The sequence below is a fragment of the Ambystoma mexicanum genome, chromosome 5q (genome assembly GCF_040938575.1).
Source record: "Ambystoma mexicanum isolate Mex_15411 chromosome 5q, UKY_AmexF1_1, whole genome shotgun sequence".
Classification (NCBI taxonomy): Eukaryota; Metazoa; Chordata; class Amphibia; order Caudata; family Ambystomatidae; genus Ambystoma; species Ambystoma mexicanum.
In genome coordinates, this window is record NC_090933.1 from 770,340,703 (window position 1) to 770,360,114 (window position 19,412).

Here is a 19,412-nt window from a genome sequence, read left to right on the forward strand (position 1 = left end):
GCTGAAGCGATGATTGATTGTAAACCATAATTGGAGAAAAAGGCCGGGTAACTAAGGGGCATCCTGCACCTGGCCGACCGTTCTGCGTGCTGCTAAGCAAAGTTGAAGAATATGCATGGGGTCGGTGCCAACCCAATCACAACGGACCAAATAATCTAGGGTCCTATAGTTAGTAGAACCAATGAGACAACGTACTTTTAGTGACATTTTCAGTAGTCATGTTTTAAGGTAGGGCTCAGGTGCCCACCTGACAGTGTTTACCCAATCCCCTCACTCCGTTACCATATACAGATATAGTACCTATATTAAAGTTACCTTTTCCCAACCAATAGAATTGCATGTTAACTTTTGAGTGTTACACGTCAATTATGACGAGTTTTGAGTATAAATGTAACAACTTTTATGAAGTTCGTTGGAGTTGAAGCGAGAAGGACTATCGCATCACTGCTGATTTCCATGACTCCCCATTTTTTGTACTTGTCATTAAACGGACTCCCTTTGCCAAACCATTGAGTTGTCCTTATTGATTGGTGTTGGAGTAATAAATCTGCACCCCCATCCATCTCAAGGGTGCATCGCCTTAAAGTACTTCGGAGCAAACCTCGGCTCTATGGGCTGGCTGGGGGTCTCCGGAGTACACTTGGTAACAGAGATTGATGGTTATCGATTATTAATTAGAATAAGTCACCCATTGACCGTCGACATAAAGTAACTAGCACTTCAGCCATATCACGAGTCCTTTGCCATTCGGCCCAGTAGACCGTCAAGCTCCCCGTAACCAGTGGTAGTGTAAGAAAAAACTGCAGACCAGGGCCTGAAGGGACCCGTGTTCTCCACATTATCCCTTCCCATTCCTACAGGCAGCTGAGCGGGTGAAAAGCCGAAGAAGGTAGTAATGAAGGAGCTGAGATAATAGCCCATATGAATTGATGTTTTTTGAGTAAAATAGAAGGTATAAAATTTTGTGAAAAATTGGGATTGGAGCTTGTAGTGTTTGGTGCTCGCTCATATTGTTGGAACGCGAAAGTGTTGACAAATGTTATATAAGAGGAAAGGGAACAGATTTAAGCATGGAAGACATAACTCCATTGACACACTTATGCAAACAGTTGCCAAAACACGCACCCAAACTGAAGAAATACAGTACAGAGTGGGTTAAAGGAACTGCCCACAAAATGTTAATGTCATGGCCACAAGGTGGGTCCTTATCTAAAGAGGTCTTGCAACACATGATGACATATTTGCACGCCGCATACATGGGCAAAAAGTTTAACAAACACCTAGCTATTTTAGAACTTTGGAAAATGTATGAATAAAAAAAGGGAGAGTAGCCGCCAATAGATTGGATACTTAATGTATGCACAGAGGGGGGTGAGACACCTACCGCGCCACCCGCCCCATCAGAAACATAAGTTGAAGAAAGTAAAGACGAGGGATTATACCCGCTGAGAGAACTTAAAGCAGCCACGGGGTATAGCAACCCTGTATATGAGTCACCTACGCAAAGTAGTGATAAAAATCAAGGGAAAGATAAGGATAAGGATATTAACTCCACAGACCCACGGGACAAGGGGAGGCACGATGATGAAAGAGGGGATCAGGCACAGACAAGTGCATCTCTTGACAAAGAGAGAGAAGGGAACAGATGGAAGGGAAACAAAGATAGAACTAATGTGATAGCATTCACAAAAAACAAATGGATGGGAGGGCAAATTTCATTAAAACTTGATGGCAAAGGCATTGATGACGTGAAACAAGAGGAGAGGTTAGATGATGTACAGAGAAAGGGGAAAGAGAAGGAGTTAAGAGACGAGGAATAAGAAAGAAAGACAAAGGCGAGAACAGCTATATCGCAAAGAGAAAGTAAGACAGCTAGATCGCAAACCAAGAGCAGCCAATGATCAAGACAGACAGAAACAGCAAAGGTCAGAGGAAGAGCAAAGAATACGAGAGAAAAGAATGATGAGACGAAGAGTTGAGGAAATTCAAAGGGCAGATGAACATAGAAATGAAAAGAAAAAGGAAGAAAATAGAGTCAAAGAAGAGGCGAGGAAACGCAAAGAATTTGATGATGATGTAGAACGTAAGCGAAGACAGAGAGCACGCGATCTTGATTATCTGGGGAGAGAGGTTGAAAAACCAGATCCAGTAGTAGACTGGGAAGACATCGAAGAATTCTTTCCTGTGTACGATTCAGGGCAAATATGGAAGATGACTTTGACACCAGAAGCATCAGAGAAACGATCGATAGAATATATGATGAAATGGGGTTAGAACAAACACCCCAAGGGGAGGGGGAAGACGAGTGCCTGGAGAGCACTCAGCTTTACGACACTGAGGATGTCTGCCAAAGTAGTGGGAAAAGAGAACTATCCCTGGATAGACTAGACATAGGTAGGAGTAAAGAAGACGAAAGAAGTTGCACGAGTTGGGCACAGACAATGTCCGACTCAGAAAGGGAGGAGCGCGAGGAAAACGAGGAAGAGAGACGGAGCGAAATACGACTCCCAAGGGAAAAAGGAATAAGATGGTCAGACACTGGCGAGTCTGCACCGAGGGCATAAGAGTCAGCCACGTAGTCAGACCGACATGAAGAAGTATCTCATGGTCAGAGGGGGGTGTCTTCACTGCCCTACGTGGACAGACTTAGGTCCCTACCAGGCAGGCGACGATGCGGAAATATTACCCCTGCTATAGATAGAAGAACCATGAGGGAAAAAAGAGAGAGAACTATGCATCCCAATTTCCGTTACTCGAGAAAGGGGAGTAAGACCACAGTATATTCCATGGCCACACGTGGATCGAGAATATTTGAAGAACAAGCTTCCAATGCTGACATCAGGAGCCGGAAAGTGGATACACGAGTTAGAGAAAATGACAGGAGGGAACACATTAGCTATAGGGGATATTAAAGGTCTCATAATCGCCATGCTTGGTGAGAGAGCAGACGATGTGTGGACACGGCAGGCTACCCTGGTGTAACCACAATTAATACTGCGCATGACGGAGCTCCATTTAACAATTGTAGAGCCGCAGTATGGAAAGCACTATGAGTGCTTTACCCAGACACTTCCATTATGTGAGCTATAATGACACAAAAAAGGAAGGAGTCTGAGGATCCATTAATTCATATACAGAATTTTCAAGACGCATGGGTGCTCGGGACTCATGAATCTTGGACGAAATCTATACCTGTGTACTACCGTATATTTTGCCAAGGGCTGCCAGAGCCAGTACAGAAACAGCTCAAGAAATTGATAGGAATTGAGGCTAAACCTTGGGCAGAAATACAGCTGACCATTGCAATCTATTGCAGACTACTGCAAGAAAAGAATCACAAAAAAAAAGCTAATCAAAAGGGTGAGGAAGCAAAATTGGTGCAGAAGAAATTGAGGGAGCCATGATAACTAGCGCAGCTGAATCAAGCATGCAGCAGGTGACTAATCCACAGCAGATTAGTCAGGGCAATACAGGGTTTTACCCACGGGGAAGAGGATTTAGGGGAAGAGGATGGCAGAGCAATCAGGTAGGCTTTCAGAATAACCAAGGAGGTTTCCAGAATATACAAAATGGCAATCAAGATATGTCAAATGGGCAAATGATATGACCACTGCCAGTATGTTGGTTGTGTGGAATGACAGGGCACTCAGCACGCACATGTAGAAACAAAGACATGATGCAGAACAGCCAAGGGACAGGAGCAGGCATGGCAAATCCATCTGCAGTTTTACAGCAGGGTGTTGCACAAAATCACACAGTGCAATAACAAGTGCCAGGAGCACAACAAGGCGTGCAACCTCAGAATATAGGGAATTTTCCACAAGGACAATCCCAACAGGCACCGATGCAACTGTCACAGATGATGAGCACAGGGCAGACCACGAACCCTGGTATGGGAAGTAACAATGGGAATGGGGGAAATCAACCAGCACACATTGGGCCAAAATTGTATATGGACTAGGACAGTTCACTGGGAACCCTGATGTGTTCTATCCTATCAGTGACACCGGACCCTCACAGGGAACCTAGGGTGGATGGTGTTATAGGGGATAAAGAATATTCCTTCCTAGTCGACACGGGTGGAACACGCTCGTGCATACGTGAAGGCATGTTTTCCTTGTCCGGCGAGGCCATAAATACTCTTACAGGAGCTACAAGTTGTGTTGCCTTGACAAATGCAATTCCAGTCTCTATCGGAGAATGTGAAAGTAATGTGTCTTTACTATATCCACGTCAGACCCCAGCAAACATTTTGGGTCGAGATTTAATGACCAAGTTAAACATGACAATCTCGTTCACGGAGGAGGGCATAGTATGTTCAACTCCAGGAATGCACTATTCAAATGTATACAACATAATCAGAGCATACGCGGGACACATAGCCATGAGGGCTATACCATTAGAGCCAGAAATATTTGCATATGGTATGCGTGTGCTTATGGCAGGACTGCCAGGCCTTGCAGACAGAATCATGAGAACCCCTGATGAGTTCCTATTCAGACCAAAAATACCGATGCACGAGGAAAAGGGACAAGTATTTCCCTTGATGATACACACAGCTGCAGTACGAGGGAGAATGGCCTTGATTGATGGTTATGATGACGAGCGCCAACAATGGTGCGCAGTAATCACCATTGAAGAAGGATATCGATTGACTGACGTCAATGATGACGATCTGTTTGAAGAGCAAGCAGATATGGGAGAGACAATGGTGGAAGTGAGTCTCACCTTTTGGGTGAAAATGATCAAAAGAGGAGTGCCTCAGCGAATGATGTTGTCACAAAATCGTCCTGAATATTTTGATGACGACATGACCCAGGTGCCTGTCTCAGTATGGACCACAGGCCCCTATGACGTAGGCCTCTTGAAAGGGGTTGGAGAAGTGAAAATTAAACTGAAACCAGGAGCAATTCTACCAAAATCCCGACAATATCCCGTGTCCAGAGAGGCAGATGAGGGGATTTTTAAACAATTTATGCAATGATGGAGCAAGGTATAGTGACATCAGAGTCGTCATGCAATACCACGGTTTATCCGATCAAAAAATCAAAGGGCGGGTCTTGGCATTTAATCCAAGATCTGAGGCCAATAAATCATATTGTTGAGGCCGAGTTCCCTCTAGTCCCTAACCCAGCTACAATTCTATGTAATATACCCGTTGAGGCAAAATATTTCACGGTGATTGACTTGAAAAATGCATTTTTCTCAATCCCGTTGCACTGTGATTCACAAGATCTGATGTCATTCACATTCAGACAGATGCGTCTGAAAAGCACACGGCTACCCCAGGAGTATTGCGGGTCTCCATCTATTTTTAACAGAGTCCTGCAGATGGACTTGAGCAATATTGCACTAAAAAGTGTCATCCTGCAATATGTGGATGACATCTTAATTTGCAGTACAACAGAAGAGCAATGCGGGCACGATTCTGTTCAGCTATTGACTATACTGGCTGAGAAAGGATATAAGGTTGACAAGGAGAAGCTACAATAGTGTCAACAGGAAGTGCTGTACATAGGCCAGCTGATCTCACATGAGGGAAGGAGAGTGACCCCAGAAAGGTCTGAAGCCACACACGATAAAAGAGATGCAGAGTTTTTTAGGCCTATGCAACTATGTCAGAGCATGGGTCTTCGACTATAGCTCTTACACTAAGCCTTTACTTCAAGCCCTGAAGAAGGCCCAAGTAACAAAAGAAAAGATCGAATGGTCTGAGACCATGGAGAAAGGGTTTGCTGAACTCAAAAAAGCCATTTGCACGCACCAGTTCTATGGATTCCCAATTATGCAGAGGAATGTTATCTGTTTTCACACACGAATGGCAGTGTTATGATGGCGGTACTCACGCAGAGGACCACATTGGGGCACAAGCCCCTGGCATACTACAGTTGAAATTTGGACCCAGTAATGAGAGATAATTTCCTGTGCGAACAAAGTTTAGCTGCCGCATCGTTCACCATAGAAAAGGCTACAACCATTGTGATGGGATGCTCCATGACATTGTACGTCGAGCACTCGCTATTTGCCATTCTAGAGAAACCAAAGGGCACATTGACATCTCAGAGAGCTTCTGCATATGAAGTGATCATTTCAAATCCATCAATTAAGGTAGTCCGATGTAAGATAGTCAACCCAACTACATTTATAGCAGAGCCATTCACTGAACGAGAGTCAATACATGACTGTGTGAACTATGAAGAATTCTATGATGAAATCCCCAGAGTGAAGGAAAATGCCTTGGCAGAAGGAGAAATCGTCTTTATTGACGGTTCTTCAAAGATCGATCAAAGTGACGGACAAAGATATACAGGCGTTGCTGTAATGAAGCACACAGCAAATGGAGAATTCTGAGTAAAACTAGAAAATTCCACACGCATCCATTTCTGCGCCACAAGAAATATTGTTCGAGACTAGTTTAGTTTGATTTTGTTTTATATAAAGCATTGTTTCGTATGCTTTCTTATTTTTGGTTGTAGCCCATGTTGATGACACGTGTTTCGGCACTCATTTGCCTTTCTCAAATCTGGGCAATAACTTTTAATCTTTGGCGTTCATGATCTCACTAATAACGTGTGTAGAGCATAAGGAGTTCCGTCAGACTTATAGATGATGTACGTCCTGCAAAGTCACAGTACCGGCATCAAGCGTCGTGTCCTACTAGAATTCTGAGTACTTATTAGCGCACGAATACCATCTCACAATTCTGCACATGCTGCAGAATTATTGGCATTACTACTCGCCATTGAGAATCACACAGACCAGGAAGTAACGGTGTACAGTGACTCCGCCTATGTGATGTCGACAGTGCACGCAGGCTTAGCACACTGGAAAAGGAGGAGCTACCTCCGAGCAGACGGCACCCCAGTGCAGCACGCAGCCTTATTGGACAGGCTGATCAAGGCACTACAACTCCCAGTGGGCATAGCGGTCATAAAATGTCCCCCCACATGAAGGTGACAGATTTTATCTCACGCGGGAATCAAGCAGCAGACACGGAAGTCAAGCGTATGGCATCCAAAAATGAAACAATCATGGAAGTGGAAGTTATCCATGCCAATAAGCGAATAATGATTGCACAAACTACACCTGAAAGCTATAACAGTCTTGGGAAGACACAGTTGATGCAACTCCAAGTGGAGGCACCACAGGAGGAAAAGAATCTTTGGAAACATCAAGGGTGTTCTTTAAACCCCTCTGATAGCTAGTGGTGACAAGAAAGCACTGGTAAACCAGTAATGCCTGTAGCCCTATTAAAAATAGCACTGGAGCAGTTACATTATCCGGCGCACATGCCAAAAGAAAATTTAGCAGCAACACTCACAGAAGACTGGTTCACACTGAATTTAGCCGAGCACGTTGCATTTTTTATAGTAAATTGTATAATATGCCAACAATTCACAGCTGGGAACACATTAAAAGTAATGAGAGGAGTCATCCCAAGGCAAATGGGCCTTTTCAGCACTTGCATGTCGATTACGTCGACATGATTCAAGTATGTAATGGGTACAGATACTTAATCGTTGTGGTGTGTCATTCTCTAGATGGATTGAGGCAGGTTCCTGTACACACCCAGACTCTACCTGTGCGGCCACAGTTTTAGTGAGGGAAGTGTTCCCCAGGTGGGGGGTGTGTGAAGTCATGAGATCAGATAACGGAGCTCACTTTGTAAACGAGACATTCGAACAGATTAGCTTACTGCTTGGTATAAATCACAAGTTCTCGTCGGCTTACCATCCGCAAGGTAACGGCTTCTGTGAGAAGCTCAGTGGTTTATTAAAGGAAAGGATAGCCAAGTTGAAGCTTACTCTAAAGAAGGATGGTTGCACTGCCTTTCTTTGGCACAATACACACTTAGGAACCAACCCGGTTCTGACCATCATCTTACGCCACACAAGATAGCCACTGGAAGATGAATGAGAACTCCCCTGTCACCCCGAGATAGAGCTAGATGTGATGCCCAATCAACAGGAGAAATTTTAGGGTCTGAAATGCAAAACTACCTGAACTGCATGACATCTTACCTTCTGTAATTTCAGACCAGCTGCAGCACCGATGGAAGGGGTGCAGGGCAGTACGGAACACAGAAGGAGACGCTACTACAGACGCAGCTCAAGGACTTTGTATACCATCCATCTTCCCTGGAGACACCATCCTTGTAAGGAACCATACAAGGAAAAATTGGGACGATCCACGACTTAACGGTCCCTTCACAGTGAAGGACTGCACTCCATCCGCAGTGAAACTACAAGGCAGCAGAGATGGATTTTTCTGGGTGATATCAAACCCTACATTGGAGAAGGCCCCATGCCTGCACCCCAACAAGAGGAGTTCACGAGTGATGGGGAAGAACCACAGCACGTGCAGACGAGGTCCATGATGAGGAAGCAGGACGCATGACCACCCAGACAAAGAACTTTTGCAAAATGTGGCTTAAAGTGGACACTTCCTTTAAGCAAAAAAGGGGATAAGGACACACAAACTGACACTCTGTGCATCACTAGTTGCAGGGTGAAGAAGAAAATTGCACGTATGGGCCACAACATAGTGTGTTGAACTTTGAACTTTGGACTGAAGCACACTTAAACCTTGATGAGAAAAGAAAATGCCACATTTTGACCGAGGACACTTACATTGGAAGCAAATACAGTATTCCGACTCATTCCACGCCGAGACCCTATTCGGAATCACTTATGGTGTCCCACAGTAGTGGCATCACAAAAGACGTGATAACTTATTTCAATCTAGTGCTAAGATCATACCCTTCATTGGTGGGAAGGCTCACCAGTGTCACTGACTTTCTTGAAGATCCTGAAAACGAAAAGATAATAAAGAGATTGCTTACTGTTATTGCGAACAATTCCTCTTACTTCCTGAGTACAGTGAGAAAGAACCAAATGTCTCAAACACAGACAGAAATAAATTAGCTTATCAACACATTGTTCTTTCGTATAATTGAAGACTGTCCAAATCTTGTCAGAAGAACAACAGACACACTCACGTTTCTTCGAGATCCAGCAAATACAGAACACTTAAGTCAACTCCTAAATCAAATTGTGATCTTAGTTGCACTCCACGTGAACGGACAGTGCAGACATTGTTTACATTGAAGAGAAAGCATACAATCCTGAAAGACTCAGCAAGACAGGACGGATGTCCCTGTCACTAGAAGACAGCAGGTTAGCTCACAATGTCCTCTTTTGTCTAGTCACTGACTTTCCAGAGCTAGTGGGGAGACCGATCGATGTTGACGTCCTCACATTCATCAGAAATCCAGCTAATGTTGCTCAAATGGGCATGCTCTTGCTACAAATAGAACTCTCAAACCAGCAACAGAACTATCTGAGGAGATTCTAAAAAGCTTTCCGCTGAGGGACAGATCGAGGAAACAGTGTCAAGGGTTTCCCATTCTTCCATTTGTTGTTATTTTTCTCTATTCTTCATGCTGCCCAGGATACAAAATATCTTCGGGAATGAAGCAAATCCGAGGCATGGACTGGGAGTTGACCTACTTTGAACATGCACAGTGAAAGGACATGCCGAAGTGTTATTTGATTTGATTTTTCCATAGTTTAGCAAAAGTACTGTATCCTGAAATAAGAGACAATTCATCACCCGCAAGAGGGGGCGGGGACACTTGTGGAGCACCTGACATTCTTAAACATAGAACCCGAAAGACACTATTGTTTAAAGGAGTACAATAAAAATTGACATTTGGCGAATGATCGAGATGGGGATCCGGAGCAGCAATCTGGTCCACCCACTGGAGGAGAGACGCCCACGTTTCTCTGGAAGTAAATGCTGCCACCTGACCTACGGGGCATAATGTATTTGTGTATCATATTCATCATTGCTTTACTGTCATTAATGATCAGAACTGCATTTTTTATTGGTGCGCAAAGCGTTCCGATTCCAGTGCGCCCACCTAATGATGCACGCATGAAACCCACAAAAGCACCTAGACCTTATATAGTCATTCCCGTCCCTAGAAGATCTGATGGGGGAATGAATGAGCTTGAAATGGATGGGATTAGAAATGATCACACACACCCTTATGGTAACAAACAAACAGAAAAGCCAGAGACTGGGTCGGCAGGGAATGAATGAAGAAAGGTTACTAACAACCACACGCATGCAAACACTGAATGCACACGAAACAGGCCTAGTGTCAATGACTGCAGAACCACAAGCCAAAACAGTAGAGAAGAAGAGACTGCCTGCCATAAGAAACTCCACAGCAGATGTTGCTGAAAGACAAGGAGAGTTGGGAAGAAAGCCAACAGAAGCAGCCACGTCCGAAACTCTTAAGAAAACAAAAGCCAACTCGGAGAAGCTCTCTGCACGAATACAACTGATAGTAGACTCATTATGGCCGTTTATAGCCAAAGCAAGGAAAATATAAGAGGAACTGAAGAATAAAACCGCAGAGACTGTATGGCCAAACATATTTGTTCCAACACAGGCGACAAGTACCAGTTCTACGATACAACCATACACCGGACCAGCGTCAGGGTGGTAGGCATGGGCATTTGTAACCAGCAGGAGAAGGATGTATGAAGAGAGGGAAAGAGCTGCCAGACTCCACTAAAATGGCACAGATGAGGAAGCCTGCAACATGGACCGAGATACCTGAGAATCCTCCAGCAAGAAAAAGCCATACAGATGCATTCAGGGATGTAGTCATAGCCAACTACAGGAAAACACTAAGAATCAAGAGAAGCATGCATGGAGATGACAATGAACTAAACGACTACCTGGATAGCACAGCACATCTTGGAAACAACATTTGGTACCAGCACATGAAGGAAGTTGGAAGAGAAAGTTCAGAAGGGAAATGCTTTGTTTGTGCCCTCCTACCATACAGCATGGGGAAATCCAAGATCTTCATAGCTGTAGAAATTGATGTCCAGACAGCACACTTTCTTTCACACGTAGCCATGTGCAAAGCTAGAGGGCAATTTATGGCAAGTGACGCTTCCCTAATATGGGCAACTGAAATAGCCTATCCCGATGTAGATTATTATGTTCAAGACATTAAGGGGGTCATTACAAGGTGGGCGGTAAGGGATACCGGGCACCGGTAAGGAGACCAGTGCCGGTAATCCCTTACTGCCCTATTCCAAGGTCCCTTGGCGGGGACCATAAGGAATGTGCAAGTCACGAGCCCGTTATTAGCGCCCTCCCCATTCCCATTGAGCCCTATAGGGGCTCAATTGGGAATGGGGAATGGTATGTTCAATGGGGATTTACCGGTCCTGCCAGGGTCGGACTACACCGGTAAGTCCCCATTGAACGAGACCGGGCACGGTATGGGAGGCAGCCATGGAGCTAAAAGCTCCATAGCTACCACCCATCTCGTAATGAGGCCCTAAAACAAGAAACAGAGCTCATACTAGGAATCATGTGATCAGTTACGAGAAGCCTGGATTTAAAGAAGCAGAAATAAGATGGGAAGTGAACCCGAGACTAAATGTCCAAGGAAAACTCCAGAGGAAGCTCGAAAGTGGAAGAACAGAACCTAAATTCAGATTTGGGGAACAGTGCTTTCACCAGATGGATGGGACAAAGGAGTGGTGATTTGCAGAGCCTGGGTAATCACTGGACTCTACAAAGAAACTGTTGACATCGTGCAGAATGGTTGCGAGCCATAATGGCCAAAACTTGCAAAACTACTGACATGGGTTAAAGACAGAGGGGGACCCTTACAGATAGTACCACTGGAGCGCCCAAAGTTCAGCTTCAGAAATAACAGCACAAGAAAGATGTGAGAGAATCAGAACTGTGGATTCATTTTTGACGCTTCAGGAATGGTTCATGGCACTGCCATAATTATGAATCATTATTGGGCATGTGGATCCAAGACATACATCAGACTACCGAAAAACTGGGGAGGCATATGCACAATAGTGAATGTCCACGTTCCAGCATTGGTGATCCCGAAAAGCAACCTGAATATTGACAGTTTCCCGAAAGCAGATGCTCACCTGAGGAAGAAGAGATCTGTGGAACTGCTGAATCGAATGAAGAGAGACAATAATTTTGCTGCTAAATCAGAAGAAGGCTTTCATGCAATCCCATATGAACACAGGCTATGCAGCCTCACCTCATCGGTGTTTCTGATGATCTTCATACCGAGGATCCAAGTTGGAGTAAATGGTTGCAGATAACCAGATGGGAGTTACTGCAGACCCTCAACACGACCATAAAAGGATTCAATGTAATCAAGGAAGAATTAAGAGCCATCCAATTGATGATTCTCCAGAACAGATATGTCCTTGTCATGATCACAGCTATGGATGGAGGAGTTTGTGCAAAAATCGGAGAATCATTTTGCACATTTATACCTTCTCACGATATGGAGAATGGAACCTTAACGGAAGCCATAGGTATGCTGACAAACCTGCAGAACCAGATCATTGATTAAACTGATGAGGTTGATGATGACAGCTGGTTTGGATCACTATTCGCGTGGGTCCCACAATGGATGGCAGATGCATTCAAGTTCCTGGGAGCCCTCCTAGTGATGATATTACTAAGATTTTGTGTTATCAAGATAATAATCTCTCAATGCCAGAAGACTGCGAAAAAAAGTCATAGGGATGAAGATCATGATTGATGTCAAGCCAGGATGGAAATGCAAAAACCTGACTGATGAAGAAATAAGAGACTTTGTGAAGGCCAGCATTCACGCACCAGAAGGAACAAAGTTTCTCTATCCTAGGAAGCACAAAAATTATGTGGGAAGATGGATTTACTTTAGCCCAAATGGACAATGTCAACTAATGACATGGAATAAAGACTAACATGTAAGGACAGCAGGAAGCCTGAAAGGAGTAATAAAAATATGGACTCCAAAAAGACACTTCTTCAAACCATCATGTATAGACCAAGAAGATGAAGAAGGAATGAACCCAGGTGATGGAGTGAAGATAAATACAGAAGAATCGAGTAAAATGAATCCAAAGAGTGAGGTGAAAGTGGTCGATGAATCGCCCAGACGGAGGAGTGTAGAGGAGGTCCCAAGTAAAGCCTGCACTCCAGTCACACATTTTGAGGTACCAGGAACATTCACACAAAAATATGTGATATATGATGAGCAAATAAACCAGCAGAGAGCCGCAGTAGGGCTCTGCCCAGAACCTATTAGAAGAGCAACACCTATTGAAGTACCGATACCCAGAAAACCATGGACATTAAGGTATCCATTAAGAAAACCCTACCAGCAGATGAGACGAAATGAAGAGTGCCTAAGTACAGTCCCGAAAGAAACCAAAAAGGTCTTAATGGAAGACGAATGGTGACATCACAGGGACCTGGACAGACTCACAGACAGAATAAATGACGACCCCAGAATACCACAAAGAGACAAAGCGCCATGAATAAAGATATTGTGAACCTAAAGTGGAAAAACGATGTTGAAATGCAAAGAAGTTCAAGCTGTAAGCAAGATGAAGATATTCAACCAGTTTACACCTATAAATATGCTTAGAACCGCAAGAAAGCTAAGAAAACAGTGCGGCTTGCTATGCTAAGTAGAAGAATAGTGCAGCAAACACCATTATACATAAATCTACCTCAATCGAAGTACTTTAGTATAAGTATATTCCACTTTGCACAAAAGCAGAATCAACCCAGGTTACTAAAGGCCAAACGCTAGAAGATTCATATTCTAGCAACACGAGGAGAGACGGCTGAATCGAAATTCGGCAGAAGCAACTGGTGCCAGGGAAGCCAAGGTCATACCAATAGACAAGGCGAACAGTAGCTACATGTAATTGAAACTTAAGAACAGAATATCCTGTCTCTGAAAGGCCAAGATAAAAAGGCGTAGGCAAGTGGCAAGCTAAATATGAATCAAATACACAAATTGAGAGAACCTTGACAAATTCACGGTGTGGGAAGCACGTGACCAGCCGAGCGAGAAGAAGCATGGGTTCACACCTATGTTTGGTATCTGCCCAGGCAGAGATATCGGAACTTTTCCAGACAGAAGATGCAGTTTTGAGGCCAACCACAGTGAAATAATTGACACATAGTTGCTGAAGCGATGATTGATTGTAACCATAATTGGAGAAAGGCCAGTTAACTAAGGGGCATCCCGCACCTGGCCGACCGCTCTGCGTGCTGCTAAGCAAAATGGAAATATATGCATGGGGTTGGTGCCAACCCAATCACAACAGACCAAATAATCTAGGGTCCTATAGTTAGTAGAACCAATGAGACGTCGTACTTTTAGTGACGTTTTCAGTAGTCATTTTTTAAGGTAGGGCTCAGATGCCCACCTGACAGTGTTTACCTAATCCCCTCACTCTGTTACCATATACAGATATAGTACCTATATTAAAGTTACCTTTTCCTAACCAATTGAATTGCATGTTAACCTTTGAGTGTTACACGTCAACTATGACAAGTTTTGAGTATAAATGTTACAACTTGTATGAAGTTCATTGGAGTTGAAGCCTGAACGATGATCGCATCACTGCTGATTTCCATGACTCCCCATTTTTTGTACTTGTCATTAAACGGACTCCCTTTTTCCAAACCATTGCGTTCTCCTTATTGATTGGTGTTAGAGTAATAAATCTGCACCCCATCCATCTCAAGGGTGCAGCTACCTCATCATAAAGTACTTTGGAGCAAACCTCGGCTCTATTGGCCGGCCGGGGGTCTCCGGAGTACAGTGTTAAAACAGCCCTGCTTGTCAACAGTGCCACAGGATCTGGCTGTGCTGGGCAACACATAGGTGGTCAGGAAGAGGTGTGTACGAGCAAAGAGGAGAGGAAGGTATGGGACACTTTTTAGCACCAGATTGGTGATGAGCTGGAGAGTTATATGACACTCCTTTGTCACTAACATTGCTGCAGAAGGGTGATGCAGCTGCACTACCTGTACACATTATTGTGTCACAGTTTACAGTGCTTAATCAACAAGTAGGTACCCAAGGTGCTCTTCTTTGTGATTCCCTAATGAGCCGTATTCTGATAGCTGTTGAATATTACATTTGCGGACTCCTCCTGACAGTCATGCCCGCCCACAATTTGAAGAAGTCCCATACTCATGGTCAGATGGGTGGGTATCTCTTTTTGGCTGCCTTCACTCTCTTAATGAAATTCTGAGCCTTCCTTGCCCCCTCTGCATGGGCTGGACCCAAGGAAGAGTGACAAGACAACAGCCGAAGAAAGTTTAGTCATTAATCTATCATCTAGAATCCTGAGCAGAGCAGAAATAGACTTTCTACAGAAAGGATCGAGTTTCGTCCCAACATACAGCACATCACTCTTTGAATCGAAAGTGGATCTTTTTAAGTTTCTTAGGAAAATAAAACTTAACTTTTTTTTAACGAACTTAAGCCTGTTAGCGGCCAGCCCAAGAAAGAAGAGTTTAAACAAAAAAACAACTTTATGCCTCCCATTAATATTCCATCCATCGAAATATTTCACAGACACACTCTGAGTGACCTCAAAAAGATCTTGTACAAACGTCTGAGATTTAGTAACTTAAAACCAACTGAATTCACCTTATTAAAAATTACCTCTATTGTGCCAAAAACATAACGATATGACCGGCGGACAAAGGGGGAGCATTGGTGATCATGAATAGATTAGACTACCACAAGGCAGGTCAGAGACAACTGAACGATGCCACCACTTATGCCAAACTTGACAGAGACCCTACGGCTGGGATTTTATACAACATTGTTTGACAGGGCAGAAGAACTAGGCTGAATCAACGACCGCACCAAACCATTTTTGATCAACAAATACCCCAGGATTCTGAACTTGTATACTTTACCTAAAGTACACAAACACCCGATTCAACCACCAGGTAGACCAATAGTTTCCGGTATGGACAATCTAATGCAACCATTGGGGAAGTATATTGATTATTTTCTTCAGCCTCTAATACAAAAGACAAACACATATATTAAAAATACCACCCATTTTTTGGAACATCTTAACAACACTGGATACATTAAGAACTCAATTATATTTACTATCAATGTCAAGAGTCTGCACACATCCATCTCGCACGATATGGGGATTGAAACAATTGAATGGTTCTTGTTGAATGAAGGTGAAATGAGAGCCATCAAATATTTAATTCCGGTCCCCTTCCAATTTATATCACAGAACTCGTATTTCCAAAACAAGAACAAGTTCTTTCTACAAACTTCAGGCATATCTATGGTGTCCACAATGGCTCTCAGATACGCCAATTGCTTTATGCCTAGGTTCGAAAGAGAGCATATTTTAGACCACTGAGTATGGCTTAGTTACATAACCCTGTGGGTACGATTTATTGACATCTTTGGCATCTGGACAGGCTCAGCAGAGAGAGCCTGCACGACTTTTTTGTAGACTTAAATACTATAGACCCAAGGATCCAATTAACCAGTGAGAGTTCCACAACAGAAATACATTTCTTGGATATAGAAATACTAGTACAACAGGGCAACTATTTGATTAATATTTTTCGCAAGGAGACAGACCATAATAACCTTCTGCATCGCTTGAGTTTTCATCAACCAAGTCTAATAAAAAACGTACCTTAGAGCCAGATGATGCGACTAAAGCGGATTGTAAATGACCCAGCATTTTATGAAACAGAAATAGAGAACATGGGCAACAAATTTGAAGCACAGGTTTACAAGAGTGAAGAGATACATGCTGCTGAAAATAGGATCACAACACCGACACAGAAAAAAAGATCTAATGAAGCGACTACTCCACTTGTTTACGTGCCATGCAATTCCACCCAAAGTATTGCATAAAGTCCACCATCAACAAGAATTGATGCATTATAACAATTGATTCTAGAGTTGAACATTTCTTTAAAGACAATAAAGTATTTGCCCAAAAGGAGTGCAAACTTCAGAAACAGATTACTCAAAACCACGCCAACAATGAGACCACCAATTACATCAAGGAAAGGAACTTTCCCTTGCCTACATTATAGAAATTGTGGTTTTGATGGAATGAACACAGATCATGTATTAGAACAAATAACATCAATTCGGCAGTAGCGTGGCACTGGAGTGATAAGAAACATAACATAAATCAGATACGTTTTCAGGTGTTTGAGGTGGTAAAACAGCATAATGTACATGAAGACCTAAGCAGACGTCTGGATCACAAAGAGATGTATTTGATTGACAGTTTGGACTCCTTTGCACCAGGGGGATAAACAAGGAAATTAACTACATGTGTTACTTGTGAACTTATTACTGTGAGAAAATATGCAAATGAGTAAAGATATGAGACACAGTGATGATGACTATCCAGCAGTTAAAGCTCTTGAAATGATTGTTGATATTGATTTAACATGAGTAATGAGATGAGCTATATTGACCATGAATATCCAAATGATTATTGATGATGGATTACACCATCCATAACCAAGGGTATATTTCCAGACATGCCCATAATATAATGTATGTTTATTGCAACTTGGATAACATTGTAGAAACAAGGGATCAACATAGATGTCCTAACAACAGCATATGATAGAGAATGCTGCATAAGTGTGTTATGGATTTAACTTCAACATGACAACAACACAAACTATGCAGAATATTGAAATGATTCATGCGGTACTCTGTGTGGATAGAGTCCACCTATAGTGTGGCTACAACAGACATATTTACATTTTTATTTTAATGTTCATATTTCATGCAATCATTAGATAGGTTAGAATCAGAATAGCTATTCTCAGCGGCCCATTTTTTTTGGGAGAGCTGGCACCCACAGGCCCTAGCAACAGGTGCCTGTGGAGCACGTGGCGATAGTCACGTCATTGCATTTTCATACGCATGACGGCGCATCATCTGGCAATGCCAGACCCCAAAGATTCAACTAAGTGTCGCAGTAATTTTGAGAGCGGCGATCGTTGCAATTTTAATTTTGTTTCATTGTTTATGTACATATTAAACACATATACACACAAACAACATGTAATCATTATGTAGAGCCCGCGAGCACCAACAACAGAGATCCGTGACAGTGACAACATCAGCACACGCTTGGCGTCACATTGCCTGGCAACTGTATACAGTACAGTGCATGGCAGACTCCGGCTTCTACGAGCGGCGCAAGAAACTTGTAGCCACAGACCCGCACGTAAGCGCTTAAGGAGAGGGAAGGAGAAATATGATTAGAGGTGTACATGACAGAATAACTGACTTGGGGGTCATTACGAGTGTGGCGGTAAGGTGTTAACGGCGCCGGTAAAGGTGCGGGAGCCATCAACCCCTTACCGCCACATTACGAGTTCTGCTCGGGGGACCCGCTAAGGCTGCCTGATAACACCAGGCATCCTTAGTGGGTCCCGCAAGCAGACCCGGGTGTTAACAAGGGGCCCGTTATTAACGGGCTCGTAGAAACCACCCTCCCCGTTCCCATTGAGCCCAATGGGTTCAAGGAACCTGGACACAGTGTCCAGTATGGGGGTAGCCATGCCTCGCTGGTTTCACATTCCAAATTACTCTCCGTGCACTGTTAGACTTTATGATGCATTCTCGCCACAGTCTGGAGCACGCTCAGCGCGACTGTGTTTTCCTTCATTTTACTTTATTATCTTGAGGGTCACTGCCACTTCCTATAAATCACCCCGTGGGCAGCTACACAACCTCGCACAGAGGTCAGACAGGTACTGTCACTAATTGACACACCAAGGCCAGATTAGACACCCTAGTTACTCCAAGAGATGTATTTGCAATCTCCACTCGCTTTTCCTGTGAACGTTTTTTTGACACTTTTCAATAAAATCAACAATCCTGAGACCACTGCCAGCACCTCCTAGCGCTTAGCTCACACAACAGTCGGCAGGGCTCTAATAGGCACTTTATTTGAGACCCCTTTATTATACCGTGACCTTACTAACCCACTGAGTGGGCACCCACACCACTGGTGTCTCCAGTCACTTACCGCACAATCCCATGCTGGATGTGCCTGGACCCTGCTGTTCACATGCACGGTCCTCCTCGAGCGCATAGATAACGACCTGTTATCCTTTCTCTTACCGCTCCTAGAGGCCTAAGGCTGTATTTATTGGCCAAGGATACCCGAATCATATGAGTCTTCCCATGCTCACTGCAGACATGGTTCCCAGAGTCCAGTACCCATAACAGGACTCCAAGCACAGCGTCCCCGCTGCACCACTGCAGACGGTAAGCTGTTTTTAGATACACCACTGGTGTATTCGAGGCACCAGTCGGCCTTTATTCATTAATTTTTTAATCAATCCCCTGAGACACTGACAGCTTTCCCTTCCCCCACAGATTACCTATACAGACAGCACCACTACCAGTGATCATCCTGATGAAGGCCACCACCACCACCACGGGCCCTTACCCAGCCCTGTTTGGCCGAAACACCTCTGTGTCGATATTTTGTGGCACAACCTTTGTATATATGTGT